General features: G+C 38.8%; 1 pseudogene; it reads left to right on the top strand.

Annotated features, from left to right (window-relative positions):
* Window positions 1–808: 808 nt before the first annotated feature.
* On the top strand, window positions 809–1936 carry LOC129032317 (small ribosomal subunit protein uS10-like; annotated as a pseudogene).
* Window positions 1937–8285: the final 6349 nt, after the last annotated feature.

Below are 8285 nucleotides of genomic sequence, written 5' to 3'. Positions count from 1 at the left end.
CTGACTGGAAGTTCTGGGGTGTTTTCTTCTCACTTGTGGATGGCACCTGCCACTTCAGCCAGCCTGAGGCTCGCCCTTCAGCTGGTCCTCCCAGCAGGAGCTCAGTTTGCCCCTGGGTTATCACCACTTAGCAGTCCCTCCAGACTCAGCCAGACAGGACCAGACAAAGATGCTCATTTGATGTTTTTCTCCCTCTCCCCTACAGATACCAAATACTGCTGAAAGGATGAAAAGGATGAAAGGGTGTCATCAAAGTAGTTTTTTCACTTGATGAAAAAGACTAAAACAGCGAAACAAGTTCAAGATCAAACCCAACATCGCAGAGATCCTTTACTGAGGAGTGAACTTAAGACCACGAAATGCTCTTGATGATTTTAACCCACTAGGCCCCTTTGATTTGAGAAGCCACAGCCCTTCCCTCTCCAACTGCAATCAGTTGTGATCAGTACCTAAAGACACCAATCTCAGATGGACAAACAGCATTCAGAGGCCGTAACCCTGCTTCTCTCAATTCCTATCCTGTAGAGAGAGAACAGGAGTCAGGAGCCTGGCAGGAGACAGCATGTCACCTAGGACTCTGCCAGTGCAGAATATGAACAATGCCGTGTTCTTGCTGAAAATGCTTAGCCTGAGTTTCCTAGGAGGTAATCACCAGACAACTGCAGAATGTAGAACACTGAGCAGGACAACTGACCTGTCTCCTTCACACAGTCCATGTCACCACGAATCACACAACAAAAAGGAGAAGAGACATTTGGGTTTAAAAAGAGTAGAAAGATAATATAGCTACACTTGTTTAGTTATTTTAAACCCGAAGTATCTCCTCATCTTTTTGTTGTTGTCATTGATTGTGGTGACATGAACTTGTTTGTAGAGGACAGGTCAGCTGTCTGGCTCAATGATCTACATTCTGAAGTTGTCTGAAAATGTCCTCATGATTAAATTCAGCCTAAACGTTTTTCCGGGAACACTGTAGAGTCACTACTGTGAGTTTCCTACCTCAGCCCATCTGCAGGCAGAGAAGGTCCAGTTTGTCCATCACCATTATTGTGATACTAGGACTGGTCACTTGGTTAAGGAGAGGTCTAGGAGATCTTTCGCTTGTAAAGACACCTTATTTATAATTAATTTGGAAAGTGGCTTGAAAAAGTATCAGTATTGTGTATTCTAACGATCTTCCTCTGAACATTTTATCATCAATTAATCACCCCTGCCTGTGTCAGTTATTATATTTATGTTTGTACATTGGAAATTTTCTATCTCAATGATTAGTATATACTTGTTTTTGCTGGCATTCTGTCATAAAAAGAATATTTCCTGCCCAAATTTTAACTTTCATCCCAAATTAATTTTAGTCTATTAATGTTAGAATGTTTAAGTTTTGCTCTTTGAGAAGACGCGGTCATAGGTGTCACGATCCTGCTCCTGGCTCACCGCTCTTCGCTCTTACGGAGGAACAAGTCAGTAAGGAAGCTGCGTAGCAGCCATGGCTTTTAAAGATACCAGAAAAACACCCATGGAGCTGGAGGTGGCAATTCACCAAATTCGAATCACTCTAATCAGCTGCAATGTAAAATCCCTGGAGAAGGTGTGTGCTGACTTGATCAGAGGAGCAAAGGAAAAGAATCTCAAAATGAAAGGACCAGTTCAAATGCCTACCAAGACTGGGAGAATCACAACAAGAAAAAACTCCTTGTGGTGAAGGTTCTAAGACATGGGATCATTTGCAGATGAAAATCCACAATCAACTCATTGACTTGCAGAGTGCTTCTGAGATTGTTGAGCAGATTACTTCCATCAGTATTGAGCCAGAAGTTGAGGTGGAAGTCACCTTTGCAGATGCTTAAGTCAACTATTTTAATAAATTGATTAAGAGCTGTTTAAAAAAAAGAATGTTTAAGTTTTAAATCTGTTTAATTAAAAGGTTTTTGCCTATCATTCTGGCCTAGTGGATTTTTTACATATAATATTTTAAGCTTTTACTATAATGTTTTGTTTTGGTGGATAAGAATATGGATTAATAAAAACATTCTTATTTCCCTGTTTATATCTAAACTCTTCCATATTTTATTCTATATTTGCCCAATGTTGTAGAACGTATTTACTGTATTTCCTTGTCGATGTGATTTGTTTTCTTTGTGTGTTTGTGTTTGTGTGTGTGTGTATGTGTGTGTGTGTGCCTGTGTGTGTGTGTGCCTTTTGTTTATTTAGGAAGGGTTATATAGCTCATGTTTAACAGTGCGCTAAAAACATTTTAACATCACTAGTCCCTTTTTAACTTGACACACTTCTAATATATGGTTTACAAATGTTAAATTATATCTTTCAACTTCAAATTTTTGTCACTATGACAATCAAATACATTATTTTCCTCTTCTCTGACCTCTTTACCTGCCATTTCTTATAGTGTTAGTTCAACACAAGCATATACCAGTGACAGCCTGTGTTTCCCACCTTGTCTCCACCTTGGCTTTTGGTTTAGATCCACAGTTAAATATATGCTCACGAGCTATGCAAAAGTGCATGTCCTAGGCATCACTTGTTGAGAGAAATTCATCCTTAACAGAGTCCTCATGGGGGAATCAGGTCTTGCTGAGTTTTGCTTGCTTCATCACCTTTTCCCACTACCTTGGTACATGGATCACATCACTGGATATAAGGTACTTGCCAAAAATGATTTTTCTTGAGATTTTAGGAAATATTGTCTTGTTTTGGGTACAGGCATGGTGTGTGTTCTCATTCTGGGATTCTATTTTTTTGTTCTACCAGGATCTCTAATTTCTGTCAGTTACTTCATTCGTTCTCTTTACCACGAATCTCCAGAGGATGATTCCTTCGTCCAGGCCTCCCCCTCTCCCAGCAATTCTGCCTTTCCGAGATTGGCACCTCAGGTCCTCTGCACTTGTTAATTTCAATTAGGAAACCCCTAATTGGTTAAGTTTTAAGAGTTAGTTTAAAATTCAGCTATTATCCTATCCTAATTCTTCAAAGGTAGAACTTCAATGGTATAAGAAAGGAGACGGAATTATGTAATAGAGCACCCCTGTAATCACTGGCCAGCTTCAACAATTGTCATTGAATAGCTGAACTTTTAAAACTACAAAACTTCGTACTTAACCTATGTAATGTGTATGTACATATATATTAATGTACATGTATGTATATGTATATGGCATGTATGTGTGTGTGTGTATGTATAAATTTGGACATGAGATTGTGGAGGCGGAAATTCCTAAGATGGAAAGGCGGATACCCAGGAAAGCATTTCCTTCTTATTAGGCCTTTTCCTCCTTGGTTGATTGGATGAGGCCCACCCCTCACAGGGAGGGCAATCTGCTTCACTTAGTCTGCCTATTCTGGTGTTAATGTCATCCAGAAACACCCTCCAGCACACACCCAGAATAAAGGTGAACCAAATGTCCTGGCACCCTGGGGCTCAGTCACAGTGACACACACAATTAACCATCACACAACTCCTTTGTGATACGTGTGATTTTCACATTTTTCTCCCAATCTGTAGCTTATTTTTTTATTCTGTTAACAGTGTCTGGTGCTGACCAAGAATTTTTAATTTGTATGAAGCTGAATTTATCAATGTTTTCTTTAATAGTTTGTGTTGATGTGATAACTAAGAATACTTTGCCTAACTCTACATCATGAAGATTTTTTCATGTATTCTACTGTAAGTTTTCTAGTTTTGCAGTTTACATTTAGTTCTGTAATCAACTTTGAGTTACTTTTAGTCCAAGTATGGAGATTTAAGTGGATTTTTTTATTTTTGTTGTTTTTTTTCTTCAACTTTTATTTTAATTTCAGAGGAACATGTGCAGGATGTACACGTAAACGTGTGCCATGGTGGCTTGCTGCACAGATCATCCCATCACCTACCTATTAAGCCCAGCATCCATTAGCTAGATGCTTTCTATCCCCACAACCCTGACTCCCAACAGGACCCATTATGTGTTGTTCCCCACCATGTGTCCATGTGTTCTCATCATTCAGCTCCCACTTGTAAGTGAGAACATGCAGTGTTGTTTTTCTGTTCCTGTGTTAGTTTGCTGAGGATAATGGCTTCCAACTCCATCCATGTCCCTGTAAAGAACATGATCTTGTTCCTTTTTATGGCTGCATAGTATTCTATAGTGTATATGTACCACTTTTTCTTTATCCAGTCTATCATTGATGGGCATTTAGGTTCTTTCCATGTCTTTGCTATTTTGAATAGTCTGCAATGGACATATGCCAGCATGTATCTTTATAACAGAATGGCTTCTATTCCTTTGGGTATATGATCAGTAGTGGGATTACTGGTCAAATGGTATTTCTGCCTGTAGGTCTTTGAGGAACAGCCACACTGTCTTTCCCAATGGTTAAACTAACTTACACTCCCACCAACAGTGTAAAAGCGTTCCTTTTTCTATGCAACCTTGCCAGCATCTGTTGTGGATTTTTTTCTGTTTTTGCCCATGGATGTCCAGTTTTTTTAGCAGAATTTGTTAACAAGACAATGCTTTCTCCCCTGAATTGTTTTGAACCATTGTCCGTCCATTGGAGGGGATGAGACTGGAGAGAGGACTGTCCTATCATTGGAGGGACAGGGCTTGAAATAGGGCAGGTCTTATGCAAAAGAAAAGGAACACATATTTTTTCAATGAGGCAGAGGAAAGCCCCAAGCACAAGTGGGGTACTCCCTACCCCCATGTGTGGCACACTCACCTCTGCTCTCTCTCTCTCCTGCTGCACAAGCTTTGGTGTGCATAGACACTGAGGCCGAGTTGTGTCACTAGACCCATTTGGGCATGGACATCAATGTCTGGCATCAAATCCCAGAATCTCAAACAGGCAAAGTGGCAGGAAAACATGAGACATAATGAAGAATAAAATAATTCAGTTGAAAATGATGCACATGTTAGAAATAGCAGACAAGGACACTAGGGCCATTATTATAATTTTGATTAAGTGAAGATGTGGGAGATATTTTTAACGTCAAATTCCATAAGTGAAAACCACAATTTACAGTCTGAAGTTTAAAAAAATACCCTGGATTAAACATTGCAGAAGAAAAGATTAATGAACTAAGAAGTAGTAGTAGAAACTAACACAAACGAAACGCACAGAGAAAAATGAATTGAAAACATAAAAAGCCCATCAGTGGGAAGTTTAAACACCCTACTATGGGGGTAAATGGAATCCCTGAAGGGAAAGGGGTGGGTAAGATGGCTAGAAAAATATTTAAAACATACTAGATGGAAGCTTTCTAAGCTTCATAAAAACCATAAACTGCAAATATCCCAGAAACATAATGTGTCCTAAGGACAAGAAACATGAAGAAAACCATATTCAAATTGATCAAAACCAGTGATGAAGAGAAAATCCTAGGAGGAGTAAAAGGGGAGCAAACATGTTAAATCCTGAGGACTAAATATAAGGATGACATCTGACTTCTCATCAGAAACATTACAAACAAGAAGTTTGCAATACCTTTAAAGTACTGAAAAAAAGTCAGCCTAGAATTTCTGTATCCACTGAAAATATCTTTCAAAAATGAAGGTGAGCAAAAATGGTTTGGAAAGAAAAAAAATTATCTCAATTTGCAGATGACATGATCCTATATAGAGAAAATATCAAATAACACACACACGCACACACACACCACACACACACACACACACACACACACACACACACTGGAGTTAATAAACTAATTTGTCAAACTTGGAGCATACAAAATAAACGGACAAAAGCCAATTGCTTTAGCAATGAAAAAATCTTAAAGGAAAATTAATATATTTCACTTATAATAGCACCCATAAGAACAACATACCTAGGAATAAATTTAAGAAGGTTAAATATTTGTACACTGAAAACTACCTAACATTTCTTAAAGAGACTTAAGAAGAACTAAATAAATGGAAAGACATCCTGTGTCCATGGATGGAAGATTTAATATAATTAAGATGGAAATACAGCTCAAAACAACCTACAGATTCTGTGCAACCTTATTCAAATTCCAGTGGCCTGTTTTTTTCAGAAATAAAAAAAAAAACCAGAACTTTTTGTTTAGAAGAAATTGCAAGGATCCCCAAATAGCAAAAGGAATCTTGAAAAATAAGAATAAATGACTCCGATTCCAAAGATCTTTTTTATTTTATTTTTTTAAATTTGTATTTGAAACGGAGTCTCACTCTGTCACCCAGGCTGGAGTGCAGTGCAATGGCATGATCTCTGCTCACTGTAACCTCTATCTCCTGGGTTCAAATGATTCCCTTGCTTCAGACTCCTGAGTTGCTGGTATTACAGGCACCCACCACCGCTCCCAGCTAATTTCTTTGCATTTTTAGTGCAGATGGGGTTTCACCACATTTGCCAGTCTGGTCTCGAACTCCTGACCTCAAGTGATCCACCTGCCTCGGCCTCCTAAAGTGATGGGATTATAGGCATAAGCCACCACACCTGGCCTCCAAAGATCTTGTATTGCGCTCAGCAATATTGCGTAGTCTTCAGTGTACAGGGGTTCACATCTTTTGCTATGTAGTTCATATTTCTTAATGTTATTGTTAATGTTTGTTTAAAGTAATCTTTTAAAAATTTTTATTAAAATGGTATATTATTAAAGTCTACAACAGGATGCTTTGATATACATATATATAATGAACTAATGGCTCCATTCCCTTCAGGGCTTCCATTTACCCCTACAGTAGGGTGTTTACAGTCAGGCTAATTAGCATATTCACCTTCTCACATAGTTCCTTTTTTAGTGTAGTGAGAACACTTATGATCTACTCTTTTAGCAAACTTCAAGTATACAATATAGCATTAACAATAGTCCTCATGCTAACATTACATCTCTAAAACTCATTCTGTAACCAAAAGCAGGTTAGTCGCTCACCGCATGTAAAGTCCAGTTAAGCATGAGGCCTGCTACAAAAAAGTGAATTTATTTCCAAAGGTAGCTTGGGGGAAGAAGCACAAAACATCCTGCTTTAAATGCTTCACTTCCCCTTGGAGCAAAAAGTGGATATTTTTATTAGGTAAATGGGGAAGCGAGCAAGGACAGGGGGTCTCCCTGCTCCCAGGCAGTTATCCACTGGGCAGTCGAGGTGGTGGTGCCTTTCTGGTCAGAAGTAAGTTTTAAAAGTGGCTAAGTGGGCCTGCTTTCGATATGCCCTCCTAGTGAGTGTAAGTTCTGAGGTGACCCTTCATTCACCATTGGCAGACACTTAGGCTGTTTTCATGTCCTGGCTACTGTGAAGAATGCTGTGATAAACATAGGGGTGCAAATAGCTCTTTGAGATACTGACTTCATTTCCTTTGATTATATACCCAGAAGTTGGATTGCTGGGTTGTTTGGTAGTTCTGTTGGTAATGCTTTGAGGAGCCTCCACAGTGTTTTCCATAATGGCTGCACCAATTTACATTCCCACCAACAATATACAAGAGTTCCCATTTCTCCACACCCTTACTAACATTTACTTGTTTTTCTGATAATAACCACCCTGATGGTTATATTGTGGTTTTGATCTGCATTTCCCTGAGGATTACTGATGTTGAGCACCTTTTCATATACCTGCTGGCTATTTTGTATGTGTTCCTTGGAAAAATGTCTATTCAGATCCTTTGCCCATATATTAATCAGGTTATTTGTTGTTTTGGCTATTGAATTGTGTGAGTTCCATATATATTTTGGATATGAATCCCTTACCCAGTTCCCAAAGAATGGGACATACCTGGGAGTAAGGGACCCACACATCCCATTCATCGCTCCTTTCCCAAGGCACTTAGCCAATCACTAACAGGTGCAGGAGTATGGAATCTGTTTCCTGGCCTAGGGGAGGATAACTCCTAAACTTCACTTACCACCAAGTTCCCCTGCCAATATCTGGACAAAATACCCCCAGGGGACTTTGGGGACTAAATCATACATACACAGCAATCAGCTCAAAATGGATCACAGACCTAAATTATAGACCTAAAATATAAAATGTCGAGAGGAACCCATAGGAGAAAATCTTTGTGACTTTGGGTTAAGCGAAGAGTCCTAAGACACTACGCAAAAAACATAAGCGATAAGAGAAAAAAATTAGTTGGATTTTATTACAATTAAAAAATTTTGTGCTTCAAAAGACACCATTAAGAAAAAAATAGATAAGCCAAAGACTACGAGCAAATATTTGCAATTAAATATTTAATAAAACGACTTCTATTCACAATACCTAAAGAAGTTTTTCAACTCAGTATAAAGCAACACAACTGACTAGGTGTGGTGGCTCATGCCTGTAATGCCA

This window comes from Pongo pygmaeus, chromosome 1 (assembly GCF_028885625.2).
Source record: "Pongo pygmaeus isolate AG05252 chromosome 1, NHGRI_mPonPyg2-v2.0_pri, whole genome shotgun sequence".
Lineage (NCBI taxonomy): Eukaryota > Metazoa > Chordata > Mammalia > Primates > Hominidae > Pongo > Pongo pygmaeus.
This window is presented reverse-complemented; position numbering and strand designations above follow the sequence as displayed.